This window comes from Triturus cristatus, chromosome 2_2 (assembly GCF_964204655.1).
Source record: "Triturus cristatus chromosome 2_2, aTriCri1.1, whole genome shotgun sequence".
NCBI classification, from domain to species: domain Eukaryota; kingdom Metazoa; phylum Chordata; class Amphibia; order Caudata; family Salamandridae; genus Triturus; species Triturus cristatus.
The window spans coordinates 104,700,843-104,716,574 of record NC_140582.1 but is presented as its reverse complement, the minus strand read 5'-3'; positions in this window follow the sequence as shown (position 1 = coordinate 104,716,574).

Sequence of the window (15,732 nt, the reverse complement as noted above, 5' to 3'; positions counted from 1 at the left end):
GAGTGTAGCTTTGTATCGATGGCACAGTGAGCACGGGACCCAGGTTTGAGCACAACCTTGCTAATTAGTACAGTTCACAAACACATGAAAGGTGACTTGTGCAATGCTTTCATTAAGTCTAACCACTGACAATCACTCCGAGTACCATTCCTGAACCTGCCAGGGCATGTCCTCCCTTAACCACAAAACAAGCAAACCAAGACCGGTTTTGTGCTGATTGGAGCTTCTCAGTATGGTGTAGCTTGGTTCCAGTCCAACAAACTCACTGACATTGTTCATCCATCCACCATCCATACCTTGTAGGAACTGACAAAGATGGCTGTAATAAGAATCCCTGATCATATGAAGAACCCCTCCTCCAATTGAGTAAGCAGAATGTTGAATGCTTTCAAACAAATTCTAAAATATGATCTGGATTCAGCTAGCTCAATTGTTCAATCCAATGCTATGGAAGTAACATCCCCGTGTGTGTTCCATAAGCTTTTCAGTAGAGGTTATCCTAATGGACATATGCTTCAAAACCCAGAGGCTGTTCAGTGAGAAGTCAGGTTCTTCATGGGAACAATTAAAACATCACCATGTGAAATGAATGAAATATTTATAAAGAGTGATGGCTACCCTGAGGCCTCCCAGCGCTACTGAGGAACAACAGAGGACCGAGCAGGTATAGTTAAATACAGTCCCTAAAGAGCCATGTTTTTAGAAGCTTTCGGAAGGCCATCAGGTTGGGCTCACTTCGAAGGTGAAGTGGAAGAGCGTTCCAGAGAATTGCAGTGTTATAGGAGAAGGACCGTCCGCCACATCTAGCTCTCCTTATCCTGGGAGTTAAAGAGAGAAAGGCGGCCATTGAATGGAGATCTTGTCACACATTATTTACTGGCCTTGACTCCCTGGCTAAACAGTTCCATCAATAATATTTTCACTTCCAACCTTTCTCAAGGGGCTAAGCCTTTCAGTAGGAACAACCTTCCCAGCCAAACCATACAGTTCTACTGGTCCTATTGTGGGAGAGATGGTCCTAAGGGACAGCAACAGGAGCCACAGCAGCATTTCCAGTCTCCCCCTTCTAACCTTTGATCTTCTACATCAGAATCTCTCTGATTGATGCTCCCTTCTCCACCAACATGTGTAGGAAGATACTCTCTTTCATTTTATCACCAAATGGGAGATGATCAGGAGTTACACAGAATACTACATCTTATCTGCAAGTGCTGTGCACCTACCTTTTTTTCAGCTCTCTGGGACAGTGCAAGGAAGTGTTCTTTGGCACATGCATCAAACTTGGAGGTGGACGTTCTGTTCATGCTATACAAAGGGGCAGCCATAGAAGTGGTGTGGAGAGAGGCACAGCCGAAGAGGGGCAGAGGATTGTATTTCCAAAACTTTTTGATTTCCAAGAAGGACGGAGGTCTCAAGCCCATTTTTGACCAGAGGCTCCCATTCATCTTTACTTGGCAGGACAAGTTTAAAATGTTGTCCTTGAGTCAGGTCTTCCTGTCGCTAGAAACAAAACAGTAGTTGGTGTCCTTGGATCTCCATGATGCTTACACTCACTTTTCAGTTGGTTCCAAGCATCACACATTTGTGCTACTACTATTTGGTCTCACAACCACTCCTGTCTTCACTAAAGTATTGATTGTAGCGGCATTTCTATCTGGAGGTTAGACGTTCACATATTTCTGACCTGGGCATCTGGCTGTTGAAAACATTGATTCCTGTAGTGGTCATAGGCAATCTTCTGTGCACCATGATTTATCTCCACCACCTGGGCTTCTCTATCATTTCCACCTTGTCCCTTCTCAAAAGCTGAGCTTTATTAGTGCAGTGTTCGATACAACCTACATGAAAGCCTTTTTTCTGCCTCAGAGGATCTTGGATACTTGAGATATTATTTTCATTTTTCTGTATCCAAATCCCATCCAGGCTCTGCAGTCCCTTCAGCTTTTGCTCATGATACCCTTGTGCATTCTGTTGATGCCGTAAGCAAGATGGAAAATGAGTGAGGGCCATTCAGTGACACCTGGGAAGACAGTGGCCCCAGCATCAGGGAAGTCTCACATAGATCTTTTCAGTTTTGTCCACTCTGATCTCTATTGGTGGATGTGCTCCTTCAGTCTCATGATGGGTCTCCTTTTCAGCCCTCCACAGCCGGAGTTCATCATTGCCATGAACATCTATTTGGCTGCTCTCCTATCTCAGTCACACAGATCAACCTTCTTTTTTCATGTGGGCATATTATATATTTCATATCTATTTATAAGTGTTTTAAGTGTTGTTAATAATAATGTTCTTAAAACATATTTTAAATGTATTGCATCTTAAAATTATTTTTTTGTTAATTTCATTTGTTGCATTTTTGCAACAAGGTTGGACACTGGAAACAAGAATGTAGGCTGAATTCCAACCAAATGTAAAATGATATTCAGATGGCAAATATGAATGGAATGGCAATGCAAAATATGCAAATGCAAAGACCTCCCAATGTCAATATGCCCCAAGCCCCAGTGATACAGCAAAACATGGCTATCCCGAAGTTTAATCTAAACCGAACCCAAAAGTTCAGCAGAACCCTTTTATGAGTTCCGAAAGTTTACAACAGTTTCAAGTTTTCTACAGTCTCGGAGATACCGGTTCTGATCAATCACAATGATGGTACCTGAGAGGGGAGGAATATTGCGTATTATAACAGAGTCGGTTATATGTAGATGGAGAGGTTAATGGCCATCCTGTATCCTTCCTGATTGACACTGGAACTACCTGGAACTACCTGCTCTAATGTTAGAATGGTGGAGGCCCCAAACCTGCCCCTTTTGGGAAACCAAGTCCAAGTTGTAAGTATTGTGGGTGCTGGGAACCCCTAAAATTGTACACCCCACAATATCACCTCAATATCGCGCCCACAAGTGGATGAATCGGAGATGGTGTTAAACCTCAATTTCAGAAGGCATTGTGTCCACGATATAAGGCATCCTACAGCATATCAAAATACAGTCAATTAAGTATGGACAGACTCCATAATTCAATTCTAAAGTTGGAATAGATATGTTAAATGCATATAACAGAAATTCAAAAGGGGAGGTACAGAAGTGCTAAATGCAAATGCATAAAGTCTTTGCCATGAAGGCTGTCAGTAAATAGAGCAATGCAGAATAAGATGCAAAATCATAAGTTCCAAGTGAGCAGTACAATCAAAAAGCAAATGCATAGCATCCCTAGTAGCATTGGAAATGTCTCTGGCTCCTTCCAAAAATCAGTGGTTTATATACAGTTTTCGAGCATAGGAAATCATTAGTTCTGCAAAATCATCATACTATCAGCAAATCAGAGTACAGATTTATGAAATGTTATATTGCCTTAACATCCAAACACTATACCACTACATGAATATTGATTCTGCCAACTCTATGCTAATGCCGTCCTGAGATGGCAGGACTACCTAGTTACAAGAACAATAAAAAACTATTGTGAATGAATGCAATACAGTGTGGTAGCAGAAGGGCCTTCGAAAAGTGCAACATTAAGGTATCTGTGTGGAAAGTTTTCTTCAACAACAGCAAGAACAACATCAATGGAAGAGGCTGGGCTGAGCCACCCACCATGACTGGACCTTCTGGTAAATCTCTAACATGACAGTGGTTAACATGAAACTGTCTTCGCAAACCTCCCCCTCCAATAAGGTTTGTGACCCCTCTTCTTTGTTTCCCTGTTTTTGACTAAGTACTGCCATATGACTAACACTGGAATTGTATAAGCATGGTCGCTCCTTATGGGAGGCATGTTTGTATCCACACTGCCGTTTCGCGACTGACTGTCCTTGTTTAGTGTTCTTCTGAGGGAGTACCATGACCGCAGATGCGGTAAATTTGTTAACGCTGTAAGATGAGTTCCGCTGGCAAACAGCCTTCTGTTACAGATTGCGGGGTGCCTCCATTCTATCCAGACCCAAGGGGGAGCTTTGAACTCCACCCTATGAGGAGACTACTGGGTTCAGGATTCACCAGGGGAAGAAGAAGGAGCCTTGCACCACTGTTGTAATAATTGCCAGTCCCCATAGATGCACCCAGAGTTTTTCCATTTTAGGACTATATAAACAGCAGCCCACACTGTACCGTAACATTCTAATCCTGAGTCACCCGGAGAACTTTTTATGGGCTGCAGCTTGAAAAATCAGGAAATCTCAAGACCTGAACAGTAGCAAGTGGTAGCCTCCACGATCCACTTCTGATGCTTGAATAGAGGGCCAATAACGCCTACATTTTAAGGGCCCTGAAGACGGCAAGTCCTTATATCGATTACAATAGTTCTGGTTGCCTCTGAAGTAGCAATGGTTCCCTAAGTTAAGCAAGGTTCTGCTACGATTAGCGGTCTGGCATTTGTTTATGAACTTCTTCCGTACGCCTGTGTTCATCTAGTGGGGGGAGCTGTTTAGCTGAATTCTAACCATCGAGTACAACCATTTTATTTAAAGATGGACAAAAGAAAAGCCACGGACTGTCATCCAACTAGTATGCCACCGGCTAAGACCACTTCTATTGATAGAATGCTACATAGAGCCATCCAGGGCCGGACTGGGAACCAAAACCGGCCCTGGCAAAGTGCTCGGCCGGCCGCCCCCCCCCCCTCCCCCGGGGCTTGGGGGTGCCGCCGAGCTCTTTGCAAGGGCCGGTTTTCAGCCGATTTTGTTACAGGGCCGATTTTGCAGGTATGCTGCAAAAACGGCCCTGTAACAAAACCGGCCCCCAGGGGACCAAAACCGGCCCCCACCCGTGCAGCGCACTGAGGGATTGCCCGGTGCCCGCTACGGCCAGTCCGGCCCTGGAGCCATCTGGGTCATAAGTACAGAGATCGAGCTCACTGAACAGCGGATGTCTCTGCATTCGGAGATGGCGCTTGTGATGTGGGTCGATCAGGGTATATCTTCCCCAGCAAAGTTTGAGTCCTCACCCTCACAATCATACCCCTCTCTAGGAGCAACAGAAATTCTATCTTTGAGCACCTCAGAGTGTGCATGAATGGCGAAGGCCAAATCTTAGTGAGAGCAAAGAAATCTAGCCATCCCATATGCCGCAGGAAAGAAGAGGTACCATGCATCCCAGCCCCTACTTGGTCGCATCACAGTAAAAAGCAGTCAATGCACCCCTTGCAGATTCTTACGATGTGGTTCCGCCTGAATGCTGTACCGAATTATGGATAAATACTTAATCAAGGTCATGGAATAACTCCTAGTGGAACAATTAACTCCAATATGCACCTGCCTTGTATCCATAGAGAAGGAAGTGGTTGCTATGAGACAGGTGCAGGTTACGCCTGATAAAACTAATCCCAATGCATTTAGGAAACCCAGAGTGTGGTTAGGAACTTGGAGTAAGGAGCAGCCACCACAATGTACCTGAGGGCCGGCCCTAGCTACATCACTCCCTGAGACCAGAACCTCTAAATAATCCACTTGCTGAGTTCATGGGCGGGATGGATCCAATCACCATACCTGTAGACCTTCTTTATGGTTGGGCACCACAGGCCCAAGTAAGATAGAACATCCTGCTGATGGAACATCCCACCCTGGTAATACCAGATCAAATGGCCCTGGGAGAATACCAAGCTGCTGGTGATAAATCTTCCTCTGGCATCCTCCCCATATGTAGTTGTTTTATCAGGAATCCCTCCTCTGCAGGAAGGCCAAAGCGAGACCTATGATGAGCTCTTTAATAAAATCTTGATTTGGCTTGCATGGTTTAGAGTGTTCCCTCTTGCACACTCAAACAACATTGTGTTTACCAGGAGAGTTGTTTGGATTGGGCCCAATAGGGTGGACTGTGCTGGTGATTGCATTATTATTAATTTTACATTTCCATCCTTGGCTCACAGTATTTTATTTGGCAGAGCAATTAATTCACTAGTAGTGCCGCAACCCCCAGGGTATTTTTATCACACCCTTGACTAGCTAAGTCTCCACTGCAAGTGCTTAGGGATTATCCACCTATCCCATTGACTGTTCCCTGTCTCCACCAGAGGATATCACTTTTTCCTTACCTTCATACAACCTTTTTGACCGCCTGGCAGGGATAGATTGATCACTAGAAGAAATGTGGTGGATAGCCCCCAGCCACAATCCCAAAAGAATAGAAGTTGAGGATTCTAGCCACCCCAGTATGGAGAGAGGCTCCAGCCGGGACTCTATGCCCCTTACAGATCCCACTAGAGGTGAACTGGCCCCATGCTGTTAGGTTGGGGATAGGTATCTGACTGGAAAGGGTCTGAGCTGGAGGAGCTAATGATTATAGAACCCAGTGAGGATAAAATGAATGCTCGCACCACAGAACACACAGCAGTGGCAGGGCAGCAGCAAGATTATTATGAGAGTGGTCAATCTCCTGTAGATGGTCACAGAATTAAACAGGATGACTTAAATACTATGGGAGGCACCAAGGCCAACAAATTGACAACCAGCACAGGAGACATCAAAGGGGAACCTTGCACCTCTACTAAATTCAAAATGGTTGGTGTAGAAAGGGAGGTTATAGCCGCCATTCAGGACATCCAAACCAAGCTAATTTCTTGAAATGTTGCAGGCCTGGCTGCCAAACTAGTCTACCCGGATTGGTGCGAATGTATTGCACAGTGATTTCTGCCTATTCCAAGAGACTTGAAGCCATTACAGAAGGGTAGGCCATCTAGGGGCCTTGCAATATGGATGAGGACAACAGTGATGGGTGTATTGAGAGAGGTTGAGGTGGATTTCTCAGACTTATTGTGTGTATGTCTAGAAGTCCCTCAGGGTGAAATTTGTTATATTTATAATGTGTACTGTAGACCCAATGGGAGCAAAAGGGAAACAGTCTTCCTAGAACAACTAAAGGCACACTTAACCCTACAACCACCCAAGTTAGGAAAATTGTAGGGGATGACTTAAATTGTCAATTTGAACCATTGAGCCTTGAAACCTCATTCCTGTCAGCAGACGAGGATGACCTATGGTCAGTCCCAACCCCTGCAATTCCTCCTATTCAGCCATGGACCTCGACTGTAATCAAAATCAATGCACTTACTCTAAATCAAGGGCTAAGAGCCAGCAATGGAAGAACAAAATCCGATCGAACAGGGTCCCATACATTTAATCGCCCTCTTCCCACCAGCCCAGTTGCTTCTATTATCCTGAACCTAAAGCTATGGCCATATGCTAAGGGCATGCTAGTAATGCCATGTCAAGGTAGTGACCATAATGCTTTGGCCCTTCAACTCAATCTGCCAAGGGTTAAATTTCCTATACTAGAGCCATTAGACAGGAGATTGAGGATTACCAGTAATAGGCGTAGGGTTAAATGGTGCAGTATGGAAAATTCGCAAGAGGCCATAAGCCAGATTTTTAGTTTGCTGGCAGATGGGTTGCAGGGAATGGATTCACTGCTCTCGACAGGAGACTCAGAATAATCACTATGGGCAATTTCTGAGATTCACCAGGGTTGTTTGGAAAACTGAGGGACCTTTTTTTGTTGAAACCAGGTGATCACTCAAGAGGAAGCGTCCACTGACCTGGTACAACAAATCCTGTAGGGATGCTAAGACTAACCTAGTCGAAGTAATAAAAAATCAAGATCTGATTTTGATACAGGTAGATAGACGCACCCACAAAAAGGCCATTCCTGATGCTGAGAAAGATTGGCAGCAGGGAAAATGGGAGAGCCTCCTACATGCTGCCAAATGTAAATATCACCATACATTTTCGAATATAATATCCTCTGGTAGCAGGGAAGGGCTCAGTCCAACAGAATTTTACATTTCAGCCAGTGACTGGGTAGCCCACTATTCAAGCTTGCATGTGCAGAAAGGAGACCTGACCTCTGTAGTTAATGATCTGACGTGTTCGGGGATCTGGGGGCAAGAAACCCAGGAGCCAAGGGAGGAGAAGGATAATACTGAAGTGTCTGCCCTGGTGGGGGTGGGGTGTGCTTTTAATGGCCAGGAAATTCTAGCCCAGGAAATATACCTATCTATACAGGGTTTTGTACTCAACAAAGCGCCAGTCCTAGATAAAATCCCTGGGGATATATTTCGGAGGGAGGTAGATATCTGGCGCGCCTATTTCTCACTGCTATTCACAGCCTTCCTATTCCCATATACAAGCAGGGCTCTTGCGAATCACCAGCCAAATATAGACCCATAATTCTTATTGACAGCTCTCAAAAAGATGTTCTGTAGGTTCATATTTGGCAGTCTACAGGAGTGGATGGCAGGAAAAGCTATCATGTCACCTATATAGGCGGGCTTTGTGGATGTGACAAGTATGATCGATCAGGTGTTCCGGCTCCTGATGGTGTACTGGAAGATGAGCACCTTGGGGGGTGGACGTCTTTACGTCATATCTGTAGACCTCTGCTCTGCACTCAATTCAGTCCCCAGACCAACCCTGTGGTGGGTACAGCAAGAGCTGGGGGTGCCTAGCTACTTGCTTGATATTATTGCAAGGTTGCATACAAACAACTACGTGCAGGACAGGTGCAACCAAGTTGAGGGGGTAAGGAAGGGTTGTGTACTCACCCCTACACTCTTTACTCTCTATATAAATGAGCTTATAGGCGTCTTAGGAGAGAATGATTACAATGCTCCCAGGTTGGCAAACATGAGGATCCCTGCCCTCATGTTTGCCAATGATACCCTCTTTTGTCTAAATCACCCATGGGTCTGTAAAAACTCCTGTACCGCTACAACACTTCTGTGGGGTGCGGGGTCTTGAAATCAATGTGTTGAAGATGAAGTACACGAGTCTAAATCCAGGACACTCGACTAGGGCTTATCCAGTATTAGCAGGGATTGCCCTAGAAAGAATACATACTTTCACGTACCTGGGCATCACACTAACTGAACACCTGGGGTGGCAGGCACACATCACTCAGCTTAGGCTAAAGTTAGAGCAAGGCTTGAGAGGTATATTAAAGATGCCACATAGCTCCCAATTTTGACCTGCCTACCCGACCCTACAGGTATACCAACTACAAGTCCTGGGGACAGCATTGTATGACGCAGAGTTGTGGGGCCATTTGGATGCATCCTCACTAGACTTACTGGAAAACCGGTTTATCCAACAGCTAGTGGGTGTAAAATTAAATACTCCCCCTTAGACTTTATCTTGGGATGAGAGCACTCTCAGACAGAATCGGCCTACGCCCCATTCTTTATTGAAGAAGGATCTGGGCTACCCCAGAGCTCCATCAGTATCGGGGGTGCTTAATAGAAATGCTTAGTCTCGTGGGCTTCCGCAAAGTACCTTGGGTCAGTACGTTAAAACCACACTAGGAGAAATTGGGCTCACAACCTTGAGGAACGCTCCTGATGAAGTAGGGGAGACATCTACGAACAACATTAAAGCAGCCTACTGGCAGCATAAAGACTCAACACTACACTTCCAGGAAAACCGAGGATCCTTGACTGACGCATTTCTTATGGTTAAAGATTCTAATAGTAGAGACGATTTCCTGGATGAGATTGAACCTCCCTTAACTAGGAGCTTGTTTTTGCAACTACGTTATGGGACACTACCCCTACACGCCTTCACTGCTAGGTGTCTTGGGTAAATTACCTGTCCTAGGATTTCTTCAATCTTGTTCCTCTTCACCTAGGACATAGAAAGGGCATTCCCCAAGTGAGGATTTTAAAAACTATACTCCTTGGATTGATACAGCCTTAAATAAAGTGTTACTTCTCACAAAAGCATGAGTGAAGACAAACAGGCCGTCAGCTCCATGGTTTAATGAGGTAGTGAAGGAAGCCAAGTGTGACTGCAAGAGGCTTGAACGTTTTTGACAACAAGATTGCTCCCCATATGGTAAAACAGAGCTTAAAAAGGTCCTCGTGCAGCATAAGCACTTAATAGTAACAACCAAAGCCGAATATTAAACATCTAGCATTACTGCAGCAGAGAAATCATTTAAAGATTTTTTTTACTATAGTACGCTCTTTAGCTTCTACTTGAAATGCCTCGGCAATGTTTGAGCACTCCCAAAAGCTGGCAGACAATCTCTCCAATTTTATGATGAAAAGATGACCAAAATTTGTAAAAAGTTGGAATCACAGACTTCCCATAGAACATCCCTTAGTCAGTCCTCAGGCATTGGCACCTAGTGTGTCTTCATACCACAGCCGGGTAGATACCATGGGAGATCCTCTACTTCCTGGAGAAAAGGACGGAAGGAGAAAGAGGAATGCTGAGATCCCTTGTAGGGAACATTTTGCTCCTCAGGATCTTGCACAACCTTATTTTGTGTCCATCAACTCCGGGTCACCCCTGGACCCTCCACCACCTAATGGTCAGAGAGCTGAAAAACTGAGAAAACTCATCATCTGTTGGAGATGAGTATTAGATCCCTTGCCAAAGCTTCTGTGCCACTGAAATGGAAAAAACACATATTGTGCCTTTATTAAATTAACAAAATATGTATCACACAGTATTATCTAACTTTAGGCTAATTTCGGTCCTTCCTTTTGCTGTGATGATTTTGGAGAAGCACATAAACAAGCTGTTGTCAGGCTTTTGAGGAAAGAATAACATTTTGGAATTGGTTTAATCAGGGTTTAGGACTGGGCATAACACCTTAACAGCTCTGCTGTTAGTTTTGGATGAGGTAGATCAGAAAGTGGATAAGACTTATCCGGTGGCCTTGGTGCTATTTGATTTGTCAGCCGTGTTTTATATAGTATCACATTAAATCCTTTCCAGATTGGCGGAGATCAGAATCAAAGAGATTACTTTATTGTGGTGCAAATCTTACCTAATGGACTGTTGTCAAACTGAGTTTCTTCCACCAAATCTATCTGAATATTGAACCACATGTCAAGGAGTCCCACAAGCGTCGGCATTAAGTTCCACTCTATATTATATCTAAATTCGACATCTTTTGACACTTGTAAGAGCCTTTGGACTCAGCTGTATGAATTATGCCGACGATATCCTGTTGATAATCTGTAAGGATCCGTCGGCCCGTTTTCCTCTGATATCTTCCACCTCTGTATGAAAGCAGTCACCTCTTGGTTGGGCCGCAATGCATTAAAGTTCAACTCAGAAAAAAACTGAACTATTATGGATTCACCAAAACGCTCCTACTCCATTTTGCTTTTCGAACCTTTAGCCCCCAGAATGGCTGTTACCCCTTGAATCTGCAAAATCTATGAAAAACCTTGGGTTCTTTTAGGATGACAATCTCTCCTTGGCTAGACAAGCAAATCACTTTTCCTCTTTCTGTTGCCCGTTGTTATAGGTTTTGTGGAAACTCTTGCCTTTTCTCCCTTTAGCCACTAGTAGGATAGTAGTCCAGGTTGCTATTTTAAGCCTCCTGGACTATTGCAATTCTTATTCCTGGGTGCATCCACTGGGTTCCTGAGGAAAATACAGCAGATGCAAAATGAGGCAGCTGAATTTGTGCTGGGCCTGCCTTGGCGCTCTTCATTATCAGCAGCAGTAGATACTTTGCACAGGTTGCCAGTGGAAAAGAAGATCACCTTTTAGGTGCCCTGCAATGTCCACCAAGCCTACTATGGGACAGGCCTGACTTACCTTAATGGTAAGTTTACACATTATTTCCTGAGTCGTCCTCCATGATCTTCCAATGCCTTCCTCTTGCTGGTACGTATATTTTACCATACACAGCTGGGAGGCATTCATGGCTTCTCAATTGAGAAATGACTCTCCATTTATTTCATGTAACCGGCAGACTCTATTGCAGTTTAGGAAAGCATTAAAGATTTTATGTCAAGTGAGTTACATCTGGGTCTTCTTAATCTGCCTTCTCTTAGCGCTAGGACACCTGCATAAGTAGCAGTGCACTTAATAAAACTGGCAACATAATATAACATTAGGTGTCCCTTTAATTGCATGCAACTTGCTTTGTTGAGATGCTCGAGTGCAACAGACTCTGCAATATCTTTGTGGACGTGTCTGTCTGATCCTGTTGGTTGGAGGTGTACCCAATTCGGCCTCAATGTCACTAAATTGATTCTCAGGTTTAGTCTGTCAGTTTCTCTGGAGTCTAATCATGGAACACGTTTCGAAAATGAGACCATACGAATGCTGTGTGTAGCCCTTCATGTATAAGAGGTTCCATTGTAGTTACAGGCCATCTGAAGTCTAGACTTGCCATTGTGTCTGCATCTATATCCCTTAAGAGGCCAGATGCCCTTCCCCTAGTTCTGATGACCCTCAGAAGCAACCCTGATTGGGCAATGGGACTCTCCCCCAACATAATCCTGTTGGGAAGAGCCATAAGACTTCCTACCATGCCTGCATCGGCTCTTATAAATATTACAGATGGTATTATTCCTGATTACTGCAAATGACTGGCTGATGTGGTGCATTCTGTCTCTCACTAGGTTGAGTTGGCAACTCCGCTTTGAAGACAAGACCAGTACCATGACTTCAGCCCGAAGGGCTGGATTCTGGTGAAGAAGCATGGCAGGAAGTTGTGCTTGGAACCTGCTGGTGTGACCCTTTACAAGTCACCCTTTGACAAACACTGCTGTAAAGTGTGGGGGATCCCGAACTGGATCCATGCCTCACTCACCAAGAGTGAGATAAGCTGATGAAGGCAAGGTGATAACAACCACTGATTTGCCAAGTCAAATTCCAGTGTAAAGTGAACGCATCATGGGAGGAAAAGATTGGTCCCAAGCATCTCAAAGTCAATTCGAGATGAGTGCAGAACCTGTGGTGAATAAGCTAAGAGTAGCCACAATGAACCAAGCCACAGAAATTGGAAGTGTACCCTCAGAGATTGATGAAGATCTGAGCACTTTGGCCAAAGGAGTATAGAAGGGTGGCCAAGCATGGGTGATATACTGAGAGGATTTGTGTCAGAGGAGCAAATCTGAGAAACTATCAATGAGAAGATGAAGACAAGTGAGCAAAGCGACAGCGAACAGCCAGTACTCTGTAGATCAAGAAAAACACGGGTGCCTAGTCAAAGCTGCTCAGCTCCTGAATAGACTTTGATGAAAGTGGTCCTGACACAAGAACACATGAGCCTAAGAATCAACAGAAACTTTTTGAAAAGTCTCCATTATTAGTGGTACCACAGTGAAGATTAACGGATATTTCATTTTTAGCTGACTGAATTCAAGTGGCGACACATCCAGTGCTGAAGACTTATGATTATGTTCTGAATTCCTGAAAACTCTTAGGGCCCAGGCTCCAGTATGAAAAGTAGGGTTATCATTATTCAAATAAAACTGGGGTAGGGTTAGAACCAATGCCTGAAATCACCTGGACTAATATACTCACTTTGAACAAACTCAAGTTTTGCTAATTTTCACAGTAGAACCAAAAAGTAGAATTTTGCTTTTTGATTTTTTTTTGTTATAATCGGACTTATTGGAGAACACGGTTTCCAATTGACCAGTGCAGGGTGATAATAATATTAGTGACAATTGCCATAGTTATTTTGATCATTGGCCTATTAGGGGACTTGAATTCTTCTATTGAGCAAGCTTCTACTGAAACTAAACCTGATTTCGCTTATTTAGAAGTGCAGATTCAAGATTAAGATATTACATGGAGAAGCTATTACCTTTTATTAGGGGACTGAAGATTAATACTACAAAGTGTGGGTCAAAAGGTGAAAGAGAAGCACAGCTGACGAAATTGACTGGGAGAAAAAGGAAGGCAGAGGTCACCAGATGGAGTGATTAAATACAATTATTATTATTATTATTAAATGTTGTGTGCACGTCTATGAACAGTAGCATGTAACATGCAAATATATTTTCTGCACATTTTCCACATTTAAAGTGATTCTAGTTAATGTTGGCCTGTATTTTAAAATATTGTTACTTTGCTTGTAAACCATGAATCATGAAAATACATTTTTGGTCGAAAAGCTGAAGCAACATTGAAAACATATAATTTTCCCGTTTCTCATGCAGAGAAGAATGTTTTGTTCTTTGAGATTGTGTTGGGATTTCTTAATTGAAAAGAGGCCTTGTAGCTGCATCTGCTAAAAACCAGCAGCCATGTCTTATCTGTTAATATGAAGGTCGCTGACGGACACTTGCTTGTGAGATTTTATTACTACTTCATGGTAGATTTGCATTTTGTGCTGGGTTTGTGACACTTACCAGCACAATATGAATTTTTTTACAAATGTACTTTCCAGTGCACAACTTGTTTTGCATTGGAAAGTACCCTACAAGTAATGCAAAGGAGCGCGAAGCATTGCTTTGTGTTACTTAGCACCAAAGGGGCGTTACATGGGTGGTATATGGGCATCCCCATGCACCAACCCATGCTTTTTGATGCAAAACCCTAGCCACAAACAATTGCAGACAGGGTTTAGCACCAAAAATTAACACCATCTGAAAGGAGGCGTTAAGAGCAGAAATGCAAGCACATATGCAAAGTAGGAAAAGTGTTTGAACTGGTCTAGGCATAGTATTTTACACAGGAAGGGTACCCTTTCTGTACAAAACCTATGCTAGACTCAGGCACGCATGTCAGGTATACCAAGCACTCTTACCTGAAGTCTCCAAACTCTTACCTGTAAGGTGCTTGGTGATGTGTCGCAGAGACGCTATGGGCCAAACTCCCTATAACTCTATTCAGTAACCAAAGATTTTACATTACACTCTTCAGGTTGACTATAGGATTTAAGGGAGGAGGGCCGGAATCGACGCTAATGAAGTTCCTGTAGTCGACCTGCGAGACAACAAGAAGATTCCTTAGCTAATGTATTCTGTACTCTAATAGTCTATAAGCACTATACTTTAGTTTTTATTCTGAGTAGTGTTGTGTATTTTCTTGTAATTAAGTTCCTACCTGCGATTCTACAAGGTAAGGCTTCGCGTCCAGGAAGTAGTTGCGAGATGATAGGAGTCCGATGTTCTTCCCCTCTTTTCTGTTAGACGTGTATTAGACGTGTATACTTCAAGCAGTAAGATGTGGGATTTCTGCGAGCAAACAATTATCACAATTAACAGTCTGTACCACAAACAAGTGACTCTACCACTCTTTTCTAGTTTTTTCATACTATCACCTTGTTTACCTTACTGTGCAACCTTCCTGTTCTTTCGTTGTTTTTTCACTATGCGTCTTCTAAATCAGAAACAAATAAAACATGCAAAAATATACATTCCTAAAACTGTTATAACATTGTTCGCAAAAGCCCCAAGTACTGATTCCTCTTTAGAAATCAATATGTCCAAAAATTTGTAAAGTCTTTACTAAGAAGTCTTTCTTGCGATGGGCGCCAAGAGCATTAGTAAGATTGATTCACTTAACTTAATGTTCCTTTCTTTCAGGTTGCAGCATGCTGAGAAATGGAAGATTCAGGAAGCAGGAATGAAGTCTCGAGGAGCTGGAGCGCTTTGAAAGAAGGTGAGTGAAGAACGAGTTCAGCGCGATGTTTCCCCGATGCTGGAACAGAAGGCTAAGCACCTTCCAGAGCCTGGGTGTGGCTTAAATACTCCAGCCACACCCAGAGACGTCTGTTGATAGGAACGCAAGGAGCGCGTGTGCGTGCTCACGCGCCGTGAGGAGCAACGCGAAGGAAACTGAATCGGAGTATCCTGCTCTCGCGCCGTGTTCTATTTACACAGACGCGAGGCAGGCTGACAGTATACGGGCGCTTGTTAATCCAATGCGTTTTGTTCCGTATTCTTTCCATGACATCCGCGATGCGAGCGGAGCCCAAGCATAGAAATAAACTGCATGAAAACAAACATTGGTAAAAGCAAGTTACAATAGCAATAACAACA